This window comes from Lissotriton helveticus, chromosome 4_1, assembly GCF_964261635.1.
Source record: "Lissotriton helveticus chromosome 4_1, aLisHel1.1, whole genome shotgun sequence".
Classification (NCBI taxonomy): Eukaryota; Metazoa; Chordata; class Amphibia; order Caudata; family Salamandridae; genus Lissotriton; species Lissotriton helveticus.
Genome location: NC_136063.1, coordinates 2,117,246,853 through 2,117,273,592, shown reverse-complemented (window position 1 = coordinate 2,117,273,592; position 26,740 = coordinate 2,117,246,853). Strand labels below are relative to the sequence as shown.

The window sequence follows — 26,740 nt, the reverse complement described above, 5'->3', positions numbered from 1 at the left end:
GCCTATTTAGGACAGACACTACAAGATGGTTAGTGTTTGCAATTTCGAGGTTCTTATTATATGCCTGGTGGAGGAGTTCTAAACAGGGCAAATTGTCTTCTGAATACTAATTTTTTTTTAATTTCCTTTAGCATAATACTGTCAAAGGGCATGCTGTTTCACATTCTTGCTCTTATAATGGACTATTTATCAGTTTGTCGTATTCCATTGTTTACAACATGTATTTTAATGCATTTTAATTGTCTTATTTTAATGTACTGATTTTATATTATGTAAATTATCATATTTGTTATTGAATAAAAGACTACTACTACAACAGTTAAGGTTCTAACTGGCATCGAGTACCTAATCCAACTGCAGATATAAATGTGTCGCTTGTGTGGAAACAAGTGACCCTGCTCCCCTCTGCCCGTGCTTTCATGTAATTTTTTATGTATATATTTTTTTATTTGTTTACGTATGCAGGGGGCGGTTGCTTTGGCTGGCGTCTGCTCGTCTGTCACTGTCGCTAAAAGTCAGCCTCTGAGAGTGACAGCAGATGGGCAGATGTGAGAGTGAAAATGGCCCCTGGGAGGAGAAGAGAGTGCAGAACCTGCCACCCGCGGGAGCACCAGTGCATCCAGGGAGAGGGGAGGGGGGGGACGAGGGGAGACACCAGTCCATCCATCAGGCAGTGTGTAGCACTGCTCCAGCTGCTCCGTGGCAGGCTGGGTTACCACTTCAACACAGCTACCCACTCATGGGGGAGAGATGTGGCGCCAGGGCGACTGACGCTGGAATCTGGGGATCAGGGTTCGATCCCCGGCTCCGGCGGCAGGTTAGCCCAGCACCATGCGACTCTGGGCAATAGCTTGCTTAATCTTCCCGACGGCGCCTAGATACCCTAACGGGTGATTGTGCGCTATACAAATGTGGATTATTATTATTATTATGGGCAATTAAAACTTAATGGGGTAACGAAAGGGAATTATTACCAATGAATTGTTACAATTGTACTCCTTGCTTGACCTTTTTTTTTCTTCAGACCCTAAATTCTTTTAATTGCAGAAATGAGTACGAAAAGTGTGCTTCAATTGCCTTATTCCGCCTTATAATTTTATGTCTTTCATGTCCATTTGTTCATAGAGTATATTCACAGAACCCTAGCTAGTGTGACAATCTCACTAAAAGAGTCATTGGCAAAGTCCATAGGTCTGACTTTGGCATGCTACCCGTGTAAACAGAGGCATTCACAAATGCATTTTACATGTGTTGCATGCACAAATGGTGTTGATCGCCGTCCTATTGGCTTTGTTAGTTGTAGGTGGGCAAAGTAGCAAATTTTTATTTTTTATGTTTTAAAGAATGCACGGAGGAGATAAAAAAATGAATGTGACAAACAGCTGATGGCAGAGTGTATTTCCACGTGCATGATACTTCCTCATGCATTCCAATGGGAGCGCTTCCTGGAAGGGGGGGGGGGGTGATACATCAAGAAGCCACAAGCATCAGTCAGAGTTTATACTCCCATGAGTGTAGCCAGAGTCCACTTTGTAAATTGTGTAGAATTGGTAACAATACGTTATGAGCTAAATGTCTAGTCAAGCCAGACCTAAACATACTTCCAAGTCAGTTTCCCCTTTCTAAGGACATCTTAATTTTATAAGCCAGTCAGTCACCTGCGTAATACAGAAAAATCGTATCATGACTGGTTTAGAATTGATTCACCCGCAAAATAAAATACATCTTCACATATTCTTATTAAATTTGAGTAGCACAGGAAACACTGTAAGGTGACAGCTCAGAATAAAATAAAATGGAAATTGCGTTGATCAATGCAAATAAGCTTTTCTCCTGCGTTGTACTAATTGGCCGAAAAAGGAGCTTTACAAATACGATTATAAATAAAAGATTATCATGCCGCTATCCGCCAGCAACCCGGCTTACCGCACCGGCGGAAGCTCTGCAGTGTCAGCATCCAGAGCAGATCATTAAAGTCGGATTCGCCACAGCCGCCACGAAATGTGACTTGTGGTGAGGAAGAGGAAACGAGCATGAAAAGGAGAGCGCCGCCCCTCCCCCGCAGCCCTTGCATCCCCACTTCACGCCGCCGCCCCTCCCTGCACCCGCCCTTCCATGGAGCCGCTGCCCCTCCCTCCACCTCCATTCCACGCCAATTAACCCCCCACTACCACCCCCTAACAACGTGCATCCCTCCTTCACGCCGCACCTGTCCACTCCACGCCGCTGCCCCTGGCACCTATTGGGCACCCCCACTCCACGCCGCTTACTCCCACCCTTCTAACCATTTGCACCCCTACTTCACGCCGCACCTGCCCTTCCCCGCACCCCTTACATCCCCACTTCACGCCAAGCCCCCCCCCAAGCAGTTGCATCTCCACTCCAAGCCGCCCCTCCCCTCCGACACCCACTCGCATCCCTCCCCGGTTGCCAGGGGCTGTATACATTGTAATTAAAGGAATTTAATTTCTGGTAATCTTCGTTAAAAGCATCATCTCGCCGGGAGGAAGAAAAGCAGCTTCAATGCGATTTCCACAGCATTTACTTTTGGGAGCTGTGGGCAGGAGGGTTGTCAATAACTGGCACACGCTGCTTTTCTGGTGTTCATGTGCGGTGTGTACAGGGCTCTAGCGGTTTGAGGCCCAGCCTCACCAAGAACGCTGCCAAGATGGCGGCAAAGTATCCTGTCAGCAGCAGGCACGCGAGACCTCCGCGCGGCTTTTACTAAGAGTCCCGGGAATCAAGTAGGCTTAGTCAAATGTCAGCGCAGACACGGGAGAAATTGATGTTTTATCGCAGCACACACGACGGACACATGAGGGGATTGCGGACCGGTAAGTGTGCACTGCTCAGAAAGTTATCTGGTTTCATGTTTGTCCACTCTTGTTAACATTAAGTCGCAATAAAAAAAATCACCTGTTTCCGGCACGCGCGGTGTGGCCTGCTTGCTATGTCCAGGCTTCAACCTGCCGAGGCGCCCACGGACGGGCCAGCCGTGTTGTGACAGTTGTTGCATTCCTTGGGAGGGGTCGTGCCACTGTCACCCAGAAGTAAAACGCCATTTGCTTCCCTGGTCGTTCGCTTGGTTTAGAATTCACAAGGAACAGGTGGGGAGCCGTGTTTTCTTGCCATGGAAAACACGTCACATGTGAGTAGGGTGACCAACTGACATGGGTGCAAATTCAGGACGGTGAGTGTAAAAATTCAGGACAAAGGGTCAAAATTCAGGACAAAATTCAGGACAGGAGGTCAGAATTCAGGACAAAACTTTGGGACAAAAGGTAAGTTTTACAGACACATCGTAGGAGGTCGCGCAATAGAATATAATTAAGCCCATCCATATCCAAACATATTCAATCATTTGCAAACCTATCCATCATTTCACTCATCCATCCATTATCCATCCATCCATCCTTTCACCCTATTCATCAGTACACTCATCCATCCACTCTTCCACCCATCCATTCACTCATCCATCCAGCCTTTTATCCTTTCCCCCATCCAGCCATCCTTTCACTCACTCATTCTTCCACCCATTCACCCTTTCAGTCATCAATCCATCCTCCCTTTCTCTCTCCATCGACCCTTTCATTTAGCCATCCTTTCTTCCACCCATCCATCTACTCATCCACTCATCCACTCATGAATCCATCCATTGAGGCATTGACCCTATCAGTCATCCATCCACCCTTTCACTCATCTATCCATCCATTTGTCCATCTACCCTCCCTTTCACTCCTTCATCCATCCTTACATCCACACGCTCACTCATCTGTTCAGCCATTCACCCTTGTACTTATCAATTTATCAATCCATCCATCATTTTACCCATCCATCCACCCATTAACTCACCCATCACCTACCTGTTCACTCTTCCATCCATCCTTTCACTCATCCATCCACCCTTTTACCCATCGATCTACCGTTCTACCCATACATACATACATCTTTTTACCGTTTCTCTCATCCATCCTTCCACTCACTCATCCATACATCCTTTCTCTCATTATCCATCCATTCACCCTTTCATTCATCCATTCACCCTTTCAGTAATCTTCAGCCATGTAAATGTGAATGTGGGATACTTGTAAAGCGCACTGTTACTCTACCCGAGTGTCCTGGCGCTGTAGACCGCTGGGGAACCCGTCCTGGTTTTCCCTGTGAGATGGTCCCTTTCTGGGTATCTCCAGGGTGAAACCAGGCATCCCCCCGGCGTCTGTGGGGGGCCGTTGTAGAGATGAGGTAAGCTTAATGCCCAGAGTTGCTGAGTGTGTTCCCTGGTTAGAGTAGGCACCGAGGCGAGAATTATCGAGTCCGTTGACCCTGGTCCACGACCCTGCCACGTCGGGAATTGAACCCTGGTCCCATCCCTTCATTTACTCACTCGCCCACCTTTTCATATTAATTATGAGTTGAGCCTTTGTCTACAGAATGGCAGACAGAAGAGGCCCATCAAGAATTTCACCCATGCTGTAGTTCCTAAAGCAATGGGTGGGGTTAGGGTTCCCTATGCCCCTGCACATAGGAAATCTGAAAACATGAAATTCATGGGTCATGCATGATGCACAGTGCCAGGCCCTGAGGTGACTGTGAGATGGTGTTGCGTCCAGGGCTTTAAGTGGGATGAAAATACCCTGGGGTTTCTCCAAAGGAGGTGTTCGATGTAATTAAGGGCGTGGCTTAAAACACAGAAGCTAAAAATCTGTGCTTAATATAGTATGCTGCCTGACTGGTATTTTGCCTCTTCTGTCAATGTATCCAGATATATAACAACAAGTAATGTTACACCTGCAACAAGCCAGAACTATTGGCTTTGTCAATGGTTGTTAGTTGCATAAAATAAAAAAAGTAGCAATCTGGCTTCCTTGAATATAATATTGAAAATGCATCAGTTCTAAAATGAAGAGACTGTGAGAGAACTCTAGCCACTTCTTTTTAACTTCTTTCACCACCTCCTTTTGTTGAGCTGGATTCTCATGTAGCAACATTGGCTTTTTTGCACATTTCTTCTGTCTGACAGAATGCCCTGCCCTAGACAGAGCCTGTGGGAGGCCAGCACATGCATTAACACCCTAGACTGGACCCTTGTCATTTTGTATTTTGAATGACAATGGGCAGGTGGGGCTGCTTTTGTGCTCCAAGGAGGAGTGCGAGGCGTCCCCATTAGGGAGTTGAGGCTTCATGCAGGGAACAGTGCTATTTTTTGCAATGCCCAAAATAGCGGACATAAGGCGTCCGTAAAAGGGATCCTCATGGACAACGGACGTGAGACCCAAATTACGGACGGACCATGAAATTTATGGATGGTTAGTCACCCTACATCATACATAATCACATAAAGATGCACACTCACATACACTCAAAGACCATCACGCACACATGCCACATCATATGCACAGAGTAGGAACTCGCATAAATCCAATGACATCACAAGTTGCTAAAATAACACAAACACGCATACCTCTCACCGTCGCAAACCATAAATTAAAATCAGAAATGCTGGTGCGACATAGTAGAAGTATCTTCTGATAAATATTTGACATCTTACATTAATACCTTTGGACGCCTTCATTTATCACTAGTTTCTGAACAAAAGTAGAATGCCATGAGCACCTATTACATTACACAAGGTCACATTAGTTTGCAGGCACTGGAGATTAAGGGATTTGCCATAATAACACGATGTTTAAACCTGAATTTATTTTTTATTTCATTGTGTGTATGTTACTTTTTTGTGTTCGTAACTGCATATGAAATAAAGGCTTACATAATAGTTTTTTCTTCTCTGCCACCACTCCAAATGACCCTAGCCCCCATTGCACGATTTGTATATTTTACACTTCAAGTCTGTAAATGAAAACCGCCTGGAATTACGCCAATAAAGAAGGCCACACTTCCAGGTCGTCTTCATTTACACTTCTTTGCTATGGCATGTGCAACCCTTGGGAATGCAGTCACAGACCCTGACGGGGGCGCTCGCCACTGTATGAAGACTTCTGGCAGGAGGAGGCCCAGCAAATGCTGTATCTCTACAGAGGGGCCCCATTATCATTCTGTGTTTGATAATCAGGCAGACAACAGAATGATAATGGCCGATGGCAATCTGTGCCGCGAGGGGCTGCTGCAGGCCTTTCAGTTCACAGAAGTGCGAGCTGGCCCCTGCAGTGAGAGTTAGAGAACTATCAGACTGCTTGCAGGGGGGACAGCTTGCACCAATCAACGCCCAGAATTACGGACAAAAGGCGTCCGTGAAAGACTTCCTGACGGACAACGGACAAGAGGCCAAAATAACGGGCAGTCCGTGAAATTTACGGACGGTTGGTCACCCTACATGTGAGGCAATTGCTACAACTCTTGCATTCCGAGGCATCAACATTCACCACGTGCCTAGCTTGGCAGTGAGATGCAGATTTTATCAACTGCTCTGCTTCTACCGTAGCACATATTATTGTCCATTTCATCTCAATGGTATATGCCAAGCGTGTCAGGTATCTGCTTCTATCGTGACATGGAAGTGTGGAGGAAATACGACGCTCCTTAGGTCAAGGGAAACGGGACGATAGGAGGAAGGAGGAAAACCATTTCTAACCCAGAAAGGCAGTCTCAGCTGGCAAAAATGCAGGTCAATACAAATTATGAATATTTTTGCATTATTTACCGGCTTTCATAGAGTAGAGGCAGGGCCACAATTCTCATAATTATAGATTTGCCCGATTTGCCACATAATACTCCATCTACTGCATAATCTGTCGATTTTACCCAAAACAAAAAATGTGCTTCTAATTTAAACTGCTCAACAGTTACTAACAGTGCAACTGCACGTGTTGCCACGCAGTGGAAGGCCCTTTGCATACTTTTACTGGTCATCTTTTTGTTGCTTATTGCTGCTATATTTGAGTGTTAAACTGGAACAAATGAGGTGCAACCCATGCCCAGACAAAGATAGGGCCGGACTTGCCGTAGCGGGCACCGTGCGCTTTCCCGGTGGGCCGAAAGGGTGGGGGTGGGTGGGGGCAGTTTTGGACTGGTGTTGGACGTTTTTGATACAAGGGGCCAATTTAATATCAGACCAACTATGATAAAAAGTCCAGCATTACGCACCATAATTTGCCTTTTCTTGCTGCATAATTTACTCAACACTGTCGCATAATTTGGCCCTCGCCTGCCCCCATAATTCCAGCGGCCTTGAGTACAGGGAATGCATCCTCTACACTGACACTTTCTCTTTCAATGATGACATAAGCCATGTGTATTCCACAAACATGTCTATTCACTACAACATCTATGGTTCAAGCACTCACTATATATGATCAATACTGTAAGAGGTGCACTCTATCCCTTCTCACATACCTCTATTGCACTGGCTCGGTCACCGTGCTAGCACCAGACCACATACCACTTGATTTGCCATATCACTCAATTTTAAATTGTATTAAATTGTCTTCAAAATATTTATATAGCTTATCGATGAATTTTAATTGCTTCTGAATCGCTGCAAGCCACTCAGTCCATATGCTCAACTTGATGCGTCTACCATCAGCTAAAATGGCCGAGGCTTATACAGTCTCAACACAATTTTTCTTTAATATTCCATTTTTAGCATAAATACTTGAGTAGTGCAGAGTTTCCTTGACACATCAGGCACCAATAATTAATTAATGAGCAGAATATCAGTATGAAGGCAGACTGCTATGATAAATTTACTACTGCGTCTGAGGCTTTTCCCCGGAGACATTATTAAGTTAAGTTGTATCATGTTCTAGTGGTGTTGTTTACGTAGCGCCTGCTTTTGGAATTTTATCCTGGTATTAATCACTCTGTAAGATGAAAGAAGAGGGAACTGAGCCACATGGATATTAACTGATTTCCCGATATCACACACCTAGGTCAAGTGGTCAAGATGGGATTACAGCTTAATTCACTTGATTCACATCTCTACAAACTTTGCCAGAAAAAACACAGCATACAACTGTTTTCACTTGTTCTGCCTCCCACGCCTCAAGCACCTAATATGGATTTGCTATTTTTTTTATTCCGGCATACACATTAACACTTAGGGCCTGATTATGAGTTAGGCATAGTGATAATTACCGCACGCAGGACTAAATATCTCAGGATTTTAACAAATCGCCTGATCATGAGTTAAAAAGGCATCTGTTATTCAGTACATATGCTTGCTAAATTTTGCATGTCTGCAGTCCAGGTATTTAACACATGCGCTATTTAATGCATTCACTAATTACCGCATGCGAAAACAAAGCATGTGGTAATTATCACCCAATTATAAGTATGAGGAGTCATTAAAAGCCAGTGGACAATACCAACTTAAAATACCACCAGTCAAAAGCAGGTGGTAAAAATTCATGAAAGAATAAATGAAAGAAAAGCTGTAAAATAATTGAAAAATTCAAAGACCAACTCATTAGTGCAAACTTAAAAAACCCACAGTACATGCACTGTTTGAGCTGAAAATAGCAAAATATCACACAAACCTGCCCACAAGGCCAGACCTGCATTAATAGCCAGGGACAGGTGAAGCTCTAAAGCTCTAATAGGTGGAGTGCAGCAGATCGCACTTCTTTTCTACAACCCACCAAAATGGATGCCGCACTGTTAGGCCATTATATCATGTTATGCCAGATCCATGTTCTGGTATAACAAACCATACAGCATGAGGATGGAAACCAGGGCACCAATCAATGACCTCAAAGGGCACATCAACATGGGACAAGAGGCTGCATCACAGGCTTGATATGGGCATTGTACAAAATATATGTTCGACATTACAGGTACCCTGGAGCCCGACACTGGTATCCACTGCCACCCCTCCTGTCTGAAAGTGCTAGACGCACTAGAATTCTTTGCAACAGGCACCACACAGCAGACAGTTGGTTTGGTGCGTGGCATTTCTCAGTCAGCCTTTAGCAAAGTACTCTTTTAAGTGATGGATGCTTTGCAGAGAGTGAGTGAGCAGCATATACAGTTCCCCTTGGACCCACACACAGCTAATGCCAGCTAAGTAAACATCTGTGCTGCATTAGGTTTTCCTGATATTCTAGGGCCAATTGGCTGCACTCATGTATACGTGGTGACCTCAGGTAGTCAGGAACAAGATGTGTGCTGAAGCTGTGAAATTAAACACATTTTATTTATGTGAAAATTATGTGGCTCTGTGTATACTGAAATGGTATGTTAGGTGCTCTGTACGAAACAACAGTGTTATGATGCTGACAAAAAAGCAACATTAGTCATGCTGTGGTAAAACATCTCCTTAAGGTACTGGGTAGACAAATCAACCCTTCATCAAGAATACATTGCATTATAATTGTTGTAGCCCAATCTCTATTCATGTCAGCAGTACCAGTAGAGTGTTGTTAGCCCCCACAACATATACATGTATCAATGTGAATATGTATAACAAGTTATATCGGCCACTCTTCACAGCAATGATGATTCTCAGCCAAGTCAATGTTTTAACAACCACATGTGCCATTACGACTCATGACTGCTAACTTGGAATTCTCTGACCTCGAGACATTCTTTCATGTCTTCAACTCCAGACATGTTGAAGATGGTCATAATGGTTCTTTTCACAGCTTGAGGTACAGCTGTGGTGGAGCACTACCATCATTTACAATGCTTTAGTGCTTGTGCTTGGCGATTTTGTACCCAGAATTGCAAAGTTTAGGATCTGTTTTTAATGCTCTCAACATCATATGGATATGTTGATTCAGTTTTGATTTTGGGCATTATCTCCTCCAACAAGCATGGTTTTCTTTGTTTTGGTGGCATCTTCAACATGAGATGACACATTAGACGGTCATGGTGTCTTACCATCTCTTTGACCATGACCTCCCACTCAGCATCCACAAAATGTGCACTTCTTTTCGCTGTCTGCCCCCATGATGAAAAGTTTTGCAGGTAAGATTCCCCTCCTAACCCCATGCACTTGAGCATGTATGCAGAGTGAGCTGCTTAGTGCACTGTCATGCTATGAGCAAGTGTGCCATGTCTTTCTTTTAACAGGGTCCAGTCCTCCACCAAGGGGTTCTCTGTTCTCTCATCCCTTTGTGCCCTCCCCCCACCAATGGGTGCCTTTGAGCGAAATCCTAAATGCCTACTATCTTCTGAACTACAGACATTCAACAGGCAATGGAATACACATTCAACACGCACTTCCTGTTTTTCCTTCAAATGGTTCATCAGATCTGTCAAACATCTTTTCATTAAACCAACCATATTTTATGTCCCTGTTCCTTTATTTACTGATTCATAATTATAGTCCAGAATTTTGTAAAATGTCACACATTACTATTACACATCGTATAATACTAACCACCTCATTCCACACCACATTAATATGTTTCTCATCCAATTAAATCTATTTTCCCTCCTTTAGAGCAATTTGATATTTTCCTAATAATTTTGCACACTCTAGCTGATAACTGGATTCATAGCACAAACATTTTGCACTATTAACCTGCATATATGGTTCCTTTCCAGTAAGCAGAGCTTCACCATCTGTCTTGATTAGGCAGCTCCAACTTCAATACTCATGAGAGCTGCTCTCAGTGCTTAATTTGAGCCAGTGGTTTTCGGTGCTCGGCACAGGCACATAATTGTCAACACAGGTGCTTGTGAGAGCCTGCAACAAGGTTGCGCTGTCTGGGGAATTCAGAAAGCACCACAACAACAGTTAATTATAAATTCAATAAACATTAAAAATGACTGTTACCTGCTGCCAAAGCCATTCTTATAGCTTTGGGGGTCTGAAATAATCAGAATTAGCACACTTGGAGGAGTGTGATGGTTAGTAGTTTTTTTGATACAGTTCTTGGCAGTGCTGGCTAAACAATGCATGTTGCACACTGCAGTGGCCTCCTGACAAGTGCCCGGAGCACTTATGTTTTTACAAATTAAGCACTGGCTGCTCTGTGATTGGTCCGCCATCCTGATGAATCGTAATCACTCTCTCCAGTATGGTTTTCAATTGTTGTTCTAAAGTATACAAAAAAGCAATGGATGGAATGCTTGGATTAATCTCAGCCACTGGTTATTACTCAGCACCACCTCCCAATCCATCATTATTTTGTACACCATGTCACTTTAGTTTGGACCTAGTTATATGCAAAGTAGTCTGGCCCATGCTCCAGTTGGAACAGCCCGGCCCAAACTGTCAAGCCAGGTCGTCCGTGAACCTGAACACAAGCAACCCAGAATGGGTTTTGCCCTAATTATGGGCTCATCGGCCGGATACAGCTTGGTTCCAGTGACAGTATGCATGAGACCCAAGTCTGACTATACCCATCCTACCTAAAGTATACAAAAAAGTAATGGATGGAATGCTTGAATTAATCTCAGCTACTGGTAATTATTTGGGCCACATCCCAACCTATCATTATTTTGTAAACCATGTCACCTCAGTTTGGACCCAGCTATTTGTAAATCAGTTTTGACACTGTTCCAGTCGGAACAGTCAGAACTGGAACACAAGCAACCAAGGACCAGTTTCACCCTAGTTATGAGCTCATCAGCCGGGTACACCTCAATTCCAATGACACAGTGTGCACTGCGCTAACGTCTGGGCATATCCGTCCCACTTAGGGTGACACCCTAGAGTAATCTAAAAAGCAATAGATGAAATGCTTGAATTAATATCAACCACTGGGAATTACTCGTGCATGCATCACAATCTATCATTATTTTGCACACCATGTCACTTCAGTTTGGACCCAGCTATATGCAAATCAGTCTTGACCCTGCTCCAATCGAAACAGTCCAGGTCAAAGTGCTGCGCTAGGTCCTCCCTGAACTGAAACACAAGGAACCCAGGACCAGATTTCCTTCTAGTTCTGGGCTAATCAGCCAGAGACAGCTTGGTTCCAGTGACACAGTGTGCACAGGACCCACGCCTGGGCATACCCTTCCTACTTAGGGCAACACACTAAAGTATACAAAAAGTGATGGCTGGAATGCTTGCATTAATCTCAGGCACTGGAAATTACTTGTGGTTGCATCCCAATCCATCATTATTTTGCACACCATGTCACCTCAGTTCGGACCCAGTTAAATGCAAATCAGTCTTGACCCTGCTTCAATCAGAACAGTCTAGCCCAAACTGCAAAGCCAGGTTCTCATGAACCAGAACACAAGCAACCCAGGACGCGTTTTCTTCTAGTTAAGGGCTCATCAGCCGGTTCAGGGAGGACTTGGCCTGGCAGTTCAGGCTGGACTTTTCCCATGAAGAGCAGGGACAAGACTGATTTGCATATGGCTGGGTCAAAACTAAGGTGGCATGTTGGGAAAAAACAATGGATTTGGATGCAACCCGAGCGATTACCAATGCCTGAGATTTATTCAAGCATTCCATCCTTCACCTAATTGTTTTTGCATTTAACGCCCTAAGTACGCCAGGTATGCCCAGACGTGAGTCCCGAGCTCACTGTGCCACTGGTACCAAGATATACCTGGCTGAAGACCCTATTTAGGCTGAACCCAGTGCTAGGTTCCTTGTGTTGTGGTTCAGGGAGGACCTTGCCTTGCTGTTTGGGCTGGACTGTTCATATGAAGAGAATGCCAAGACTGATTTGCATGTGGCTGGGTGCAAACTGAGGTGGCTTGGTGGGTGAAAAATGATGGATTGTGGTGAGACCCGAGGAATTTTCAGTTGGCTGAGATTAATTAAAGCATTCCATCCATCACCCTGTTGCCTTTGCATTTCAATTGATGTACATCGGTGATTATACTAGGCAGGCCAGTGCTTGCTTTGAGCCTATGGTTGAAGGTGGGGCCCACTGGCACTGAGAAACACACAAGGGGGAAATCAGAGGGAAAGGAAAGAGGGAAAGACGTGACAAAGAATAAAAGCAGGAACCTGCAAGAGTGAGACGAAAGAGGAGGGAGTGTCGGGTGGTGTATTAAAGAGGCATAAGGTGAAATCAAGATTACACAGCTATGGTATCCGGCATACCAACCTACAAGAGCACCATCGGGTGGCTTCTGAGGAAACCTTGGGCCAGTCACTTACTCTTTTAAAATATAAGCACTGGGCAGCACCCCCATATTTTCTGCTGGTTCGAATTTATCAGCTGCTTCTGCACAGTTGGTCCATTGGGGACCATCTGGTTGTCATCACTGTTACTCTCCAATTTGCGTGTACCTTTTTGCCAATGACCTTGTTGTATGTTAACTAAAATGTGCCATCAGCTTTATTATCTGAAATTTGCCAAATTTGCCAGCGTGTAAGACGTGCAAACTGGAGAGTCTCTTATTTTGGTTATTTTAATATATTGAACCATGGTATTATACATGTTATGGTAATAGTATCCTGTAGAGCGCACCTACACCGAAAGGTTTCATGGCGCTGAGTCTAGTTTGTGCCGGGGACTGCAGAGAGCTATACGTGGGCCTGTGTGAAAAGCCATGTTTTGAGCAGTCTTCTAAAATCTAGGAGTTTGTTGCAGGACAGAATCTCCAGAGGGAGGGAATTCTAGAGTCTGGGTGCCAGAGTCGCAAACCTGCGGCCTCCTTGGCGGTGGAGTTTGAAGGAGGGGGTAGTCAAGAGATGGAGGTTAGCGGAACGGAGGTTGCGGGAGGGGATATACCTGGCCAGGAGGTTGTTGATTAATTGGGGGCTATGGCCGTGGGTAGATTTGAAAACGATACAAGCCGTCTTGAATGTGATTCGTTGGGAAATGGAGAGCCAGTAGAGATTTTTCAGCAGAGGCCTGGCAGACTGCCAACGTGGTTGTCGATGGATCAGTCTGGCTGCCTGATTCTGGGCCAGTTGGATACGCTTAGTGAGGCAGAGTGGAAGGCCTAAGTAGATGGAGTTAACATAGTCCAGGTGAGATAATGCCAGGGCAATAACCGCCTGGATCAGGGCTGGTTGAGTGAACATCCGACTGATCTTCCTGATCTTACGGAGCTGAAAGAAACAGGAGGACACAACCGCGCCTATCTGGGCTTTTAGGGATAGATCCTTGTCGATGATGACTCCTAGGCTTTTAGCAGAGGGAGAAGGTCTCGGAGCGGGGCGGAGTTCTGGGGGCCAGTAATGTGGGCCCCAGAGTGTCTGACCTTTACCAAAGAGGACAAGCTCGGTTTTACCGGGGTTAAGTTTTAGATGGTTGAGATCCATCCATTGGCGGATGTGAAGCAGAGTGTTCTGGAACTCCCGGATGCATTCAGGGGAATTGTCTATAGTAAAGATCAATTGAAGGTCATCTGCGTAATTAAACGTGGTGGCCTTGTAATCCTTCAGGGACCGGATCAGGGGAGAGAGGTACAGATTGAACAGTAGGGGGGACAGAGATGATCCCTGAGGGACCCCGCAGGAAGTGGGGAGCTTAGGAGCGTTAAAAGGGGCTAAGGGGACCGCTTGAGTGCGGTCACTGAGAAAGGATCTGATCCAATTGTAGGCCGCGTCGCGGACGCCGGCCTGTTTGACACGGTCCAGGAGGATGGTATGATCGACCGTGTCAAACCCGGCTGAGAGGTCTAAAAGGACCAGGGCCTGTGGTATCCCTTTATCCGCATTACCTCTGAGTGCGTCCATGACTGCGGTGATGACTGTCTCGGTGGAGTGGGCAGGGCAAACCCAGCCTGCTGGGGGTCCAGGTAGTTGGACTGTTCTATGAAGTTGGACAGATGAGTGGTTACGTGTGCCTCAAGGACTTTGGCCAGGTAGGGGAGGAGGGAAATCGGCCTGAAGTTTGAGGGGTTTGTGGGGTCTGCGCCTGGCTTTTCCAGGAGGGGGACGACGACCGCCTCCTTGAAGGCAATAGGGACCCTTCCCTGAGCCAGGGATTCATTGAGGAGGGTCAGGATAGGAGGCGAGTGGACCGAAAGTTTGTCCTTTAAGATATGCAGGGGTCAGCAGTCCCTGGGAGAACCAGATTTCACCCTCGCCAGTAGGGCCTGTAAGGAGTGGGTATCTATGGGTGGAAAGTAGTCGAAAGTGTGGGCACTGCATGCTGCGGCGGGGGAAACCGTGTTGGGGTCGGCGACTGGGATGCTGGCTTTAATGGTAGCGATCTTATCTTGGAAGTAGTTGTGGAGAGAGTCACACAATTGATGGGTGGGCACGGTTATGGGGAGGATTCTCTCGGAGTTGGCTAGCTCATTGACTATAGAAAAGATATCTTTAGATTTGTTGTTTGATTTCTCTATTTTTTCCGAGAAATAGGTGGCTTTCGCTAAGATAATGGCTTTTTTATAGTCTGAGCAGGCAGCTAGATAAGAAAGTTTGGCATCTGGCGCATAGGCCTGCCTCCATTTCCGCTCTTTTTGGCAGGAATCTAATTTCCGAGCCCTGAGGTCCTGAGAGAACCATCTTTGGGCATCCGAGCGCCGGGCAATATTTAGTTTTTTAAGTGGGGCGTGTATGTTGCTGGCTCCTAATAACCAGTTTGAGATGTTAGCCGAGGCTAGGTCCACATCCAGAGTGACTATGGGGATGGAGTGGGCCAAGCTATCCAGAAAAGCAGGGGTATTGAGGGAGCTCCATTTCCTGACCAGGCCCCCTTCGGGCGCCAGCGGCTTATTGCAGGTAGGGATAGAGATGGAGAAGTTTATAAGGTGGTGATCAGACCAGCTGCAAGGGGATATATTGGGTTGCGTGCACTCCCCAAATGCGATGCAGTGCCTGCAACAAAATTCGTTTTATTTATTTAAATGTTTAATTACCTGTAAAGCTCCGCAATCCATAGATTACTAGCCCCCACTCTGCCCCTCCCCCTCCCCACATCACTGCCCTGCAGGTACACCCATTACCGACCGCGGCTGGACAGGTATCAATGGTCCCACAAACTCTTTGCTCTTTTTTGCCCTGGAACTTATGCAGTGGGTTTCTTCCATCACTATTCCCATCTAGATTCATGTAGTCTAGGCGCCTAGCTAGCGCTCAACATATAAATACACGTGAGATGCAACCCTACCCCTTTTCTCTCACGGGTGCTGGAATTGTACAAGAAGAAATGTTGTCATACTTTCTTATCAATGGGCTCAGGGGAAGTGGATCTGAACTTTTTGGGAACTCTACAATGACTGTATTACTATAACAACAGTAGTGCGACAATCTGCAAAATTTCTGTACTCAAATCTAGTGCCTCAACTTTGCCTAACCTGAAACTTAATACTTATTTCAACTGTTGTGTCGTTCTTTACTTCATGATCGAAGATATCATTGCCCTACAAACTCACGAACCAGAAAATAAACAATTGTTCCTGGGTAGAAAAAATAACTGCTCCTGACACTCCAGTCTTTTGTGTGAATCTTGATGCACTTGTTAGGACAATCTTTTGCAATGGAACCTTTACTTTGGCTCATCTTCAAGAGAACGTCTCAGCGGTGGCCAGCACAGGTAAACATGGTGAGGCGGGGCGGAGTGGGAGAGGGGAGGGAAGTCAACAGATGACGGAATAGGTATAATTAAATAAATAAATAAATAATACCTATTCCGTCGTGTGTTGGCTTCCCCCCCTGCCGCGCCCCACTGCGCTCACCTGTGCTGGCCGCCGCTGGAACATCTAGTTGTGCAAAGTGCAGCTTGTCAAACGCTTAATATAATGTGACATCAATACATGCCATTAATTTAAATACCAAGCATTGGTTGGGGTGGGGTGGTGAAAGGTTGGCATCGTGGTTGTCCATTAATGATCTGCCCTTGCTCGCCTTCCAAGGGATATGAATGAGGGACATTAGGTGGACTCTCTATGACCTTTCAGCATCCGATTGATCACAGGGAAATCATTTAAACAATGTTTGGTTAAATTAGGATATACAGTAGCATGCCTAGATCCAAAGAATATTTACAGTTAGAGGGGGGCTGCAGCCCAGGCCTAGGCCCTGGTCCCTGTATATATTGAGCTCTTCCTCAAGTTTAATTGAGGACGTAATGCAAGGTTTTATGAAATTCAAACTTGCTGTGCCAACATCCACAGAGCATATATGGGAAGACTGAGAGCCTCAATGCTTAAGGTTGACTCTGGAAGCTGGTCCCTATTAAGGGCCCAATTCCAATTACAAGCATGGACTGCTGAACCTGTGGTAGCGGTCAGTGACAGCCAGACTGGCGGTCCACCTGCTGTATTACAAGTATGACAGTTGGACTGCCATTAGACAGCTGCTATGGCGGTGGTGCAGCGATCTGTGGGAGTAATATGCGGACGGTGCCGCAGCAGCACCTCAGAGCATATTACGCGTTTACCTACTGCCCTCCTTTTCATGGTGGTGAGCCTGCCATGAAAAGTGTGGCGGTGAGGAAACTAAGGGTGCCCTGCAGGGCCCCCTGTTGCCTCTGTGCACAGAGGTGCATGCAGGGGGGCACATGTGCCCCCGCTTTATTTTTGCGCCCCCTGCACAGGCAGAAATGCACAGCAAAATGCATTTCTGTCCGTGCAGGAACAGGCTGCAGCACTTTATAAGGCTCTCCTATGAGCCCTAGATAAGCAGTGCTATGGGACCGCCTCCAAAGGACTGCCCACCAGGATTACGATTCGTAATCTGGCAGACAGACTGACAGTGGGTTTGGCAGTCCCGGAAAAGGGCTCTGGCAAGGCGGCCTGCTCCAAGACTGCCAAACTCTTAATCAGGTCCTAAGCCTTGGCTGTTTTTCACTTCCTATCGGGGTTTCCCTAAAAAAGATTGGTTAAATTTAACTCTGCACTTCTAAAACCGTTCAACATATACAGAAAAGAGTTAGGCCTCGTTGCTGAAGACCAAGACCAGGCGTGGGACACTATATAGGCAATGATGGGGGTCAGATGAGGAAACCATGGCGTGATTGGCTGGGTACAAACTCAAAATATCTGAATGCACAGTCAATAAAAGTCAGGGCTTCAGAGCAGAAGACCTGAATATTGACCCCGGAATATCAATAGGACTTGGGACAACATATCAAAACAAAAATATTGACATGTCATTAGGTCTGGATTTTATATAGCCTAACTTTACATATATGTACCTGTGCAGTACATATATCTTCAAGGTACGTGGATGTGAATTTAGGAATAGTAAATCTATACCTCGCTACATTTCGATATTACCATCGCTTACATTTCGATATTCTTGTGTCACAATATTCTGGAGGTTAATATTTATTAGTATAATCTTTAGTAGTCTCAGGAGCTGGTCCCACCGCATTTTTGTCGTTCATTGGTTCCTGTGGGCAAGGCAGGTGACGTTTCACTGACCTCCAACTCAACATCTCTTAAGCACTATTTGGCAACCCAAAGATACATACCTTGAATTATTGGTAGATTAGCAAAGACATAGAATTCCCTAATTTGTCAAAATGTATTATAATTGTATTCTGGCAGTAATGTTTTGCCTTTTACAGTGGTAAGAGTGCTACAAAGAATAACATTAAGACAGTCCTTGAATTTTTCAACATCCCTGCAGTACCCAGGATGAAAACAGGCTTTCTAGTGGAGTTATTCCTTTCAGACAGGCCTGGGAGGACTTGTGCTGTTTACAAAGTGATGCATCCAGCTCATCCTCTCTGGTCCTGAGACAAATGTGTATATGTAGTTTCAATTTGTTGTTATCTGTTCCTTGGAGCTCTAGGCCCATCCTGATGCATGCTTGGCTGCAGCTGATTTGTTATCTGCCTCCAGCAACTTGTGCTCTTTGGAAGCGGTTTCGGTTGCTAGGACGTGATTAGGTTCCAAATTAGAAACTCCCAATTACTATACTGGTAATCTTATGCGCTCCTGTCAGTTTTGGCTGGATTTTACTATGTGCCTGCCGGGGGGAATGGTACCCTATGGAGTGGGGAGGGAGTCTCCATTCACATTTCTAAAATATCTGTCTCTGTGGTTAGGCTAGCCTTTAAGCGCTGGGGTGTATTTTCCTAAGGGACACAGTCTCTTCACGGCAGGACGGCTTGATGAGCTGAACGTTCGCCAATGAAACATGCAGTAATTGGCAGGTCAAGAGTTTGAATCCTGCAAGGCTCACTCAGCCTTTCATCCTTCAAAAGTCAGTAATGTGAAACATTAAAGTGCGTAAGAGTCACACCAGTTATTTACATTGCTTAGGAACTGCAGAAGTTCGGTATGAAGCACTGTATAAGTAACAAGGTGGTTTGTGCGGAATTTCATAATCATGTGACATTTCAGCAAAATTATTCAAAATTGCATATAATTATGCGTAATGCAAATCCATCATTTAGTGACATATTTTTAGAATGAAATGGGTCCTCGTGTCAATTTTTGATGCAATGATACGTTTAGGATTAAAAAAGTAGTGAACAGCAGCCACTTGCATTCTGTTATTCCTATGCCTTCGTAATATATTTTTACATCGAATAATGCGTTATTATGCAAAGAGGCATAATGGTGTAATTTCGGAAATTTCCTAAATAATGCAAATTCTGCTAACACATTTTAAATTTTGCCCAGACCTATTAACAAGTTAAGTAAGCAAGCTATAAAAATATAGGCAGGTTGCTTTCTTGTTGGGATGTTAGTCTTCGGAATGGACCTAACCTCTGCTTAAAGATGACTGGGAAAAATATTTCTTCAGCAAGGCTTGTATGGAAGCTCCTGGTAAAGGCACTTTGGTACTGTGAAACATATTTGGGATGGGTCATAGAGTCAGAAGAAATTGGTGTTTTTTTGGCACCTGTTCCTTGAACCAGCCCTTCCTATTCTCAGATGTAGTTATTGTCTGTATCCAAACGAGGCCATCTACAGTTTCTAGACCAAATGAACGATATACTTGGATTGTAAATCTGGTACTTATCCTTTTTCATATACCCACAACGTCTGCGGTTGTTGGGCTAAACATTATCTACAAAAATATCACCAGCAAAAATTGTCAAGGACACAAATAACGACTTTATACACTTTGCATTTAAAGTAAAAAATATTGCCAACAAAATTATAGAAGGCAACAATAACATAAACAATTGGTAAATAGATCATATTGGTAAGTATATCAACTTTGAATTGTTATACACGTTACTAACATTGTAACATATGCTTACTTAATAAATAATCAAGTAAAACATATGTATACTATAAAAATATATAAAACACTTTTTTAAATAACGGACATTACATAAAAATATATACATTAAAATAATTGGGAATAATGAACATAATATCTAACTAAATAAAATTATTGTTTGAACTCCAATAATACAAAGTAATAACATGCATACTATAATGAAATACAAATATTTAATAAACAATTACTACAAAAATAAATAGTAAAACATATTTTACATTAAAGTAGCTATGAAATGACACCATACAATGTATGTATTAAAACAACTTTAAAAAAATCAGATAAAAAAGTAGACATGGAAGTGTGAAATTCACTACTCCCACTGCAACTTGAGGAACAGCAGAGAAAGTGCTGGACTTTGCAAAGGTCAAATCTACTGTTTCTCATTGCTCATTCACTCACTACAAGAACTTGGTCTAGTGAGTCTTAATCAGAAATCTACGAAGCGTTAGTGAATTTTGGATACAATTTTATAAATATATTATTCTCATTCAACATATATATCAATTGTTCATATAGTTAAAACCCCATTGAAAATAAATACAGTGGAGATCTGTCGATCTCATACATCTAAGAATTCATATCATAAACACAATATTACTTAAATGTGCCAGATTAGATTATTGAAAAGCTATGACTGGTTCTTTTTAGGTCTTGTGGCGTTAACCGCGCGAAGCGCGGTCTCGCCAGAGACCTATAGTGAGCGACTCAGCTTTCCAGGAGACAAGAGCTGGCCGCTCGCATCTTCCAAAAGGCGATGGGAGCAGGCCGCGCGCGCGAGAACACACACACGCCGTGGCCATCTCCTGTCTCCTGGGAAGCTCCAACACACACACAGCCACACCTCCCCCTGCACGCATGCGCACACTCAGAGACACACACATGAGCGCACATACACCGACACACACATACAGAGACACACACACGAGCGCACATACACGCACGCACACATACAGAGACACCCCCCCGCCGTCGCAAACATACACACACACAAGCGCGCGCACACACACACACAAGCCCTCCCTGCCCAACCCCCCTTTAAGCGCCCCCACCCCCTTCCTCTGTCCCTCCCTGCCGCCCCCGCTGCCAGGAAGGGAGACAGGGAATGCCTGCGGAGGTAGGAGAGGCGTGGGCGCTGGGTCGGGGTCTCTCTTGCACCCCGGGGTGTGGTGTGGTAGTTACATTGGGAGGCTGCCCTCGCCTGGAGACTGAAATCGGCGCCCGTAATCGGATAAATATGTGTGTGGGTTTGTGTGGTGTTGGAGGAGGGGTGGTGACGATCTGTGTGTCCCCGTTGAAAATGTCATCCACAGCCCGTGCCGCCCGTGTTGTATGTTCTCCTGTATTTCAAGTTTTTTCACGTTGCATAACTCGTTCTTGTCCTTTGTTGCTGCGGCGCTCCGTTTCTTATGTTTTTTCTTTCCTTTCACAGGACTGCAATGATATTGCTTGTATGTACTTACATGTGTTAATTTGAGTCAGTTGTGGTGTATATCATGTTTTGTTTGTTGTTTTCACTGCTGAACGATGACAGACTGCGACGTTATGTTTGTTGCACCTAAAGCTCCTCTTTCGGGGCTCAGTGATGGTGACTTTCAACACCTTGTGTTGTTCATTTTGATTGATGAAGGTGTATATGCCACCTCGAGCTGTTTCTTTTTCATGAAATCAACAAGAGCGATCAAATGTTTATTTAAGTTAATTCCGGACACTTTCATGTGGTCTTTTACAATAATCCCAATGTATGCCACGTTGTTTTGCATTTCACTGCAAATGGTGCTGATGCTCTGTAATGTTTTGTTCTTTTCTTCCTCAGGACTCAATAACAGTCACTGTTAATTTAAACCCCCTCCCCCGGCCCCCTGATTTCCAAATCACTGACCTATTAATTCTCCATGGGTCATGGTTTAAGGTTATCCTAAATCTGCCCCAATTACAAACATGACACCTTCCGCATGCACTGCACACATCGGGCTGTCTCGTTTCTCTTCTCCGTTTCTGGACTTTCCTCTAACCCCATCCCTTATTTTCATTACAGCCCTGACAACACATTCCTTTGCAATAATCCTTTTCCTCACGTCCTGTTTTTTAATGCGCCGCATACCTGTCGAGTTATTTTTGCACCTGCACTCCGAGCAGTCTTTACCAATAGTGCGGCGCTCCTCGCAGATCACTCTGTTAAACTTCCCAAAATTGCGATAGTGCTTTTTTCTCCGTTTAGCTACTCGTTCCATTTACACACCCCAAGTCCTATGCTTAATGATTGTCCCTCAATTGTCAACATAGTTTCTCTTGTGTCAACTTTCACCCACTCACTGACTGCTCTATGGCATTTGCTGCTATGATCTCACCCAATGAGGGTTCACCCGAAACCACTGGATTAGTTCATGTGAACCAGAATCTGGTCCCCTAAAGCCTTTTGTTGAAAATGCCCCCAAATTGTTGATGCAACCACATTTGCTGACCACATGCCTGAAACCGCAGGCTCTTGTAGCCTGAAGATGACACCTTGTGACACAAGCCAATGTGGTGGGTGTGGGCCCCATATAAATGGCAGCTAGTGCGGAGAGGCTCGCTGTTGAGACAGACTGCATGATATATCATAGGATTCCTCTGTCCACCAACCAACTCCACCCCCCCCACCACCATTCTAGTTATGGGATCTCCTGTATTTCTTGACGCCCCCCTATCCATTCCCGGCAGTCCCAATATTGTGCCTCCTTCAGATTATCCTATGGTGTTTGTTTGCCACCATGAAAGGCTCACCGAGCACAGAAGGATGAAAGGCTGACTCAACCCAGTCGGGATTAAAACTCGTGGCGTGCAGTTGTGATAATCAGATGTTGAAAAAGTGATGGTATTGACACCTTAGGATTTCCCCCATTTTTTAAATTCATTTTGTGTAAATACCCACAAAAAAGTCAGTTTATACTGACTTTTTTTTTTGCTGCACAAAAGTACATGAAAATGCCTGCGCACTCTTGCAGAAGATCGGAACAGCGTCTTTCAGCACACGAGTGACATTTTTGCCGGATGGACAGATGTCAAGGAGGCAGGCCGTAGCCACAAAAGTGGTTCCCATTGCCCAATGTCGGAAATATGTTAAGAAAGCAGAAGGGGTCGTTGTTTTTTAATTTTTTTATTTACATGCTTAATAATGGCTGCCGCGCTTAATGAGACACGCAGCTCACCCAACTCGAAACAAGCATTTCCAATGCAATAGATCTCGCATTTATGCAAGTTTGAGCTATTGCCATTGTAAATGACAATGCCTTTTATTTATGTATTGGCTTTTAAATTTTAAATAAAAAGCATGGACAATTACAATGCCAATAGCTTAAACTTGTCATTCCTTTCCTCCACATATTGTTGTTACTTAGCGCCCCAAGGCGGATTTAGGACATATACACGCTATATTAGGACACCACGTAACATCATATTGTCCCTTCTCGCCATGCTATGCACCACCAAGCCCAGGTGTTCATTTATACACCAATTCAAAGTTTGAAAAAAAATTGATGCAACGCATTGTCATACACAATGCCAATAACTCAAACTTTAATGCTGTGAGACCTATTGCATTGTAAATGCTTGATTAAATTGAGTAAGCAAGTAGCATGATTGATCAATATCACTGGAAAATTAGTGATGAATGCTTGATAGCCAACTCTGACAATCTTTCAGGACATTTCTGAATGCATTACTGTAGGATAGCTGTCCTCTCTATAAGTATTCCTGCATTTTTATCTTGGTCAGAAATCCTACCTATGTCATTAATAAGGATAAACAACATCACTGGGCATGCTAGGAAGGTGACTGAAGCCTTGGAGAGATCAGATGCTAACATGGGCAATACATCCATTCAAGGTTTAAGGGAAGTGTATGAGTTGAAAATAGTTATTCTGTTACTAAATGGGTTTAAAGTTCTACCACAGAAAGATCCAGGGAAAATTCAGTCAACAGAGAGGAGACTGGCAAAAGGCACTTCCGTCTTTGCAATGAGATTAGAATTTGGGTTGGCAAGTATGATTTTTAAATATTATACAAGAACCTCAACATACTGGAAATGCATTACTGCAGTAGGAGATTATTAAAACAACTTAAAAAAATCAGATAAAAAAGTAGACATCGAAGTGTGAAATTCACTACTCCCACTGCAACTTGACGAACAACAGAGAAAGTGCTGGACTTTGCAAAGGTCAAATCTACTATTTCTCATTGCTCATTCACTCACTACAAGAACTTGGTCTAGTGAGTCTTAATCAGAAATCTACGAAGCGTTAGTGAATTTTGGATACGTTTTATAAATATATTATTCTCATTCCACATATATATCAATTGTTCATATAGTTAAAACCCCATTGAAAATATAGTGGAGATCTGTCGATCTCATACATCTAAGAATTCATATCATAAACACAATATTACTGAAATGTGCCAGATTAGATTATTGAAAGGCTATGACTGGTTCTTTTTTAAATTGAGTAAGCAAGTAGCATGATTGATCAATATTACTGGAAAATTAGTGATGCATGTTTGATAGTCAACTCTGACAATCTTTCAGGACATTTCTGAATGCATTACTGTAGGGTAGCTGTCATCTCTATAAGTATTCCCGCATTTTTATCATGGTCAGAAATCCTACCTATGTCATTAATAAGGATAAACAACATCACTGGGCATGCTCGGGAGGTAACTGAAGCCTTGGAGTGATCAGATGCTAACATGGGCAATACATCCATTCAAGGTTTAAGGGAAGTGTAGGAGTTGAAAATAGTTATTCTGTTACTAAATGGGTTTAAAGTTCTACCACAGAAAGATCCAGGGAAAATTCAGTCAACAGAAATGTCTATATAGAAACATTGGCTGAGACTGGCAAAAGGTCTTTGCAATGAGATTTGAATTTGGGTTGGCAAGTATGATTTTTAAATATTATACAAGAACCTCAACATACTGGATATGCATTACTGCAGTAGGAGATGGCTCAGTTTGCCATATGATAAAAAGAGAATGTAATACAGGAGGTCCATTGTAGGAGAATTTGAGAAAAATATCCTTTCAGGTCAATGTTACTTTGGAGGACAATCTTACTGACGAAAGTGACAGTGCATGGAAGTGAAGACTGCAAAACTGGAAAGTTATAAGTCTTACTAGCATTCCTGCTTTGCTAGCCCTAAATATCAAAATATCACCAAAATGAAACAGACTGGGTTCATACAGCAGTACTTGATTGACATTCTAATCTCAAATAATCTTGCGGTGGATGCTGACGGTAAGACTATGTCAGCTACTGATTCTGGAGCTTAGGGTCATGTAGAGTAAGGACTGGATTCAAGACCGAACGGGTCCATTATGTCAAACTTCAGTTCAAGCTTGATCCAAGTGTTAGAAGTGTGTGATGCACTGAATAATGTCAGACAATTTTTCTACTACCATTATATAGAAAACTGCTTGTTTGCAGGGTACAGGAGCTAGTTGCGTATATCATTTAATGGAAGGTTACCCCATTATGTTGTACATTTTGTAGTTGGTTTGAATATGTTTACATTGCCTAGATCTGAAGATATCAAATACATTAAATACATTTTAAACTTGAAACCTACTTGCATAGAATTTCTGTTGCCTAATATTGAGTTTCAAAAATGCCTTCTGCAATTGACATCCAATTGACATCCATACCATCTGCATAGAAAAGGATGCACGAGTCTGACCCACAAAAGATTGCCGCGACCAGGGAGTTAAATGAACATGGATTGGGCTCTCTTCCACTGGCATGTTTTATACATAGGTATGTTTTTGAAATATTTTGTAGACTGTAAACAGTCGATGGGTTTGATTTTAAATAATGAGCAATGGCTCAGAACAGGAATACGTGATATATCTCTTAATAAGCAGATCTGATGTTTGAAACGGAAGCTATGAATTGCATTTTACTGTTCTCATTCACATATTACATTATCCACTGGAATAATTTCAAGATGATGTCAAGATAGTGCCTGAATGAGAGTGAAGAATTCATCTTTCTCTCTTGGCTGAACAAAGGAATCAAATAAGGGATGAATTCACCAAGACCAGTAGAGATCGAGAGGTCTTAGGTCTCATGTATTTAGAGGTCGAAGTGGGCAGGAACTACAGGGAATGACGCTTCTAAGCTTTTTTAATTTTACAAATAGTTTCCATATGTTTTTTTAAGAAACAACTGTCCCTGAACTAATAATGCTGAGAGCTGCTTCAAACTGGAAGGAAAGGAGCCTCTTGTTCTGTGAAGAGAGCAAGGACAGACAGTTATAAAAGAAACACGCCATCTCTCCAGGGTGCCTGCTACCTGAAAGAAATATAAATGTGTGCGGCTGGATAACCAGCTAATATAAATGCTATTTGGTAGATAACGTAGGTGTTAATTAAGTAAGGTTTGAAGCTTCACAGTGACAAAGAGGTACTCTTTTGAGAGATACTGCAAGGCTATTACCAGTGCTGGATTTTTTCATTTAATTCAAGACTGCTAAAAATACGTTTGCATTAGCTACAGTCTGATTGATATTACTAAAATCGAACTTTTGAAAGCACCATAAGCACATAAACACAATATTTATTTTCATTTTTTGTGTCAGCCTGTCTTTTACTGTGCACAATACATTCTTTTAAACGGATCCCTGCCACAATATCGACAAAACTAATATTGTGTAACAAAAAGATCTTGTCATAAATATTGTTTACAATAATATT

The 26,740-nt window shown here is 43.6% G+C and overlaps 1 protein-coding gene across 10 annotated transcripts in view; it reads left to right on the top strand.

Moving 5' to 3' along the window:
- The window catches only part of DCX (doublecortin), a 358,719-nt gene that overhangs the window by 113,305 nt on the left and 218,674 nt on the right, over window positions 1-26,740 (top strand). The window lies entirely within an intron of this gene.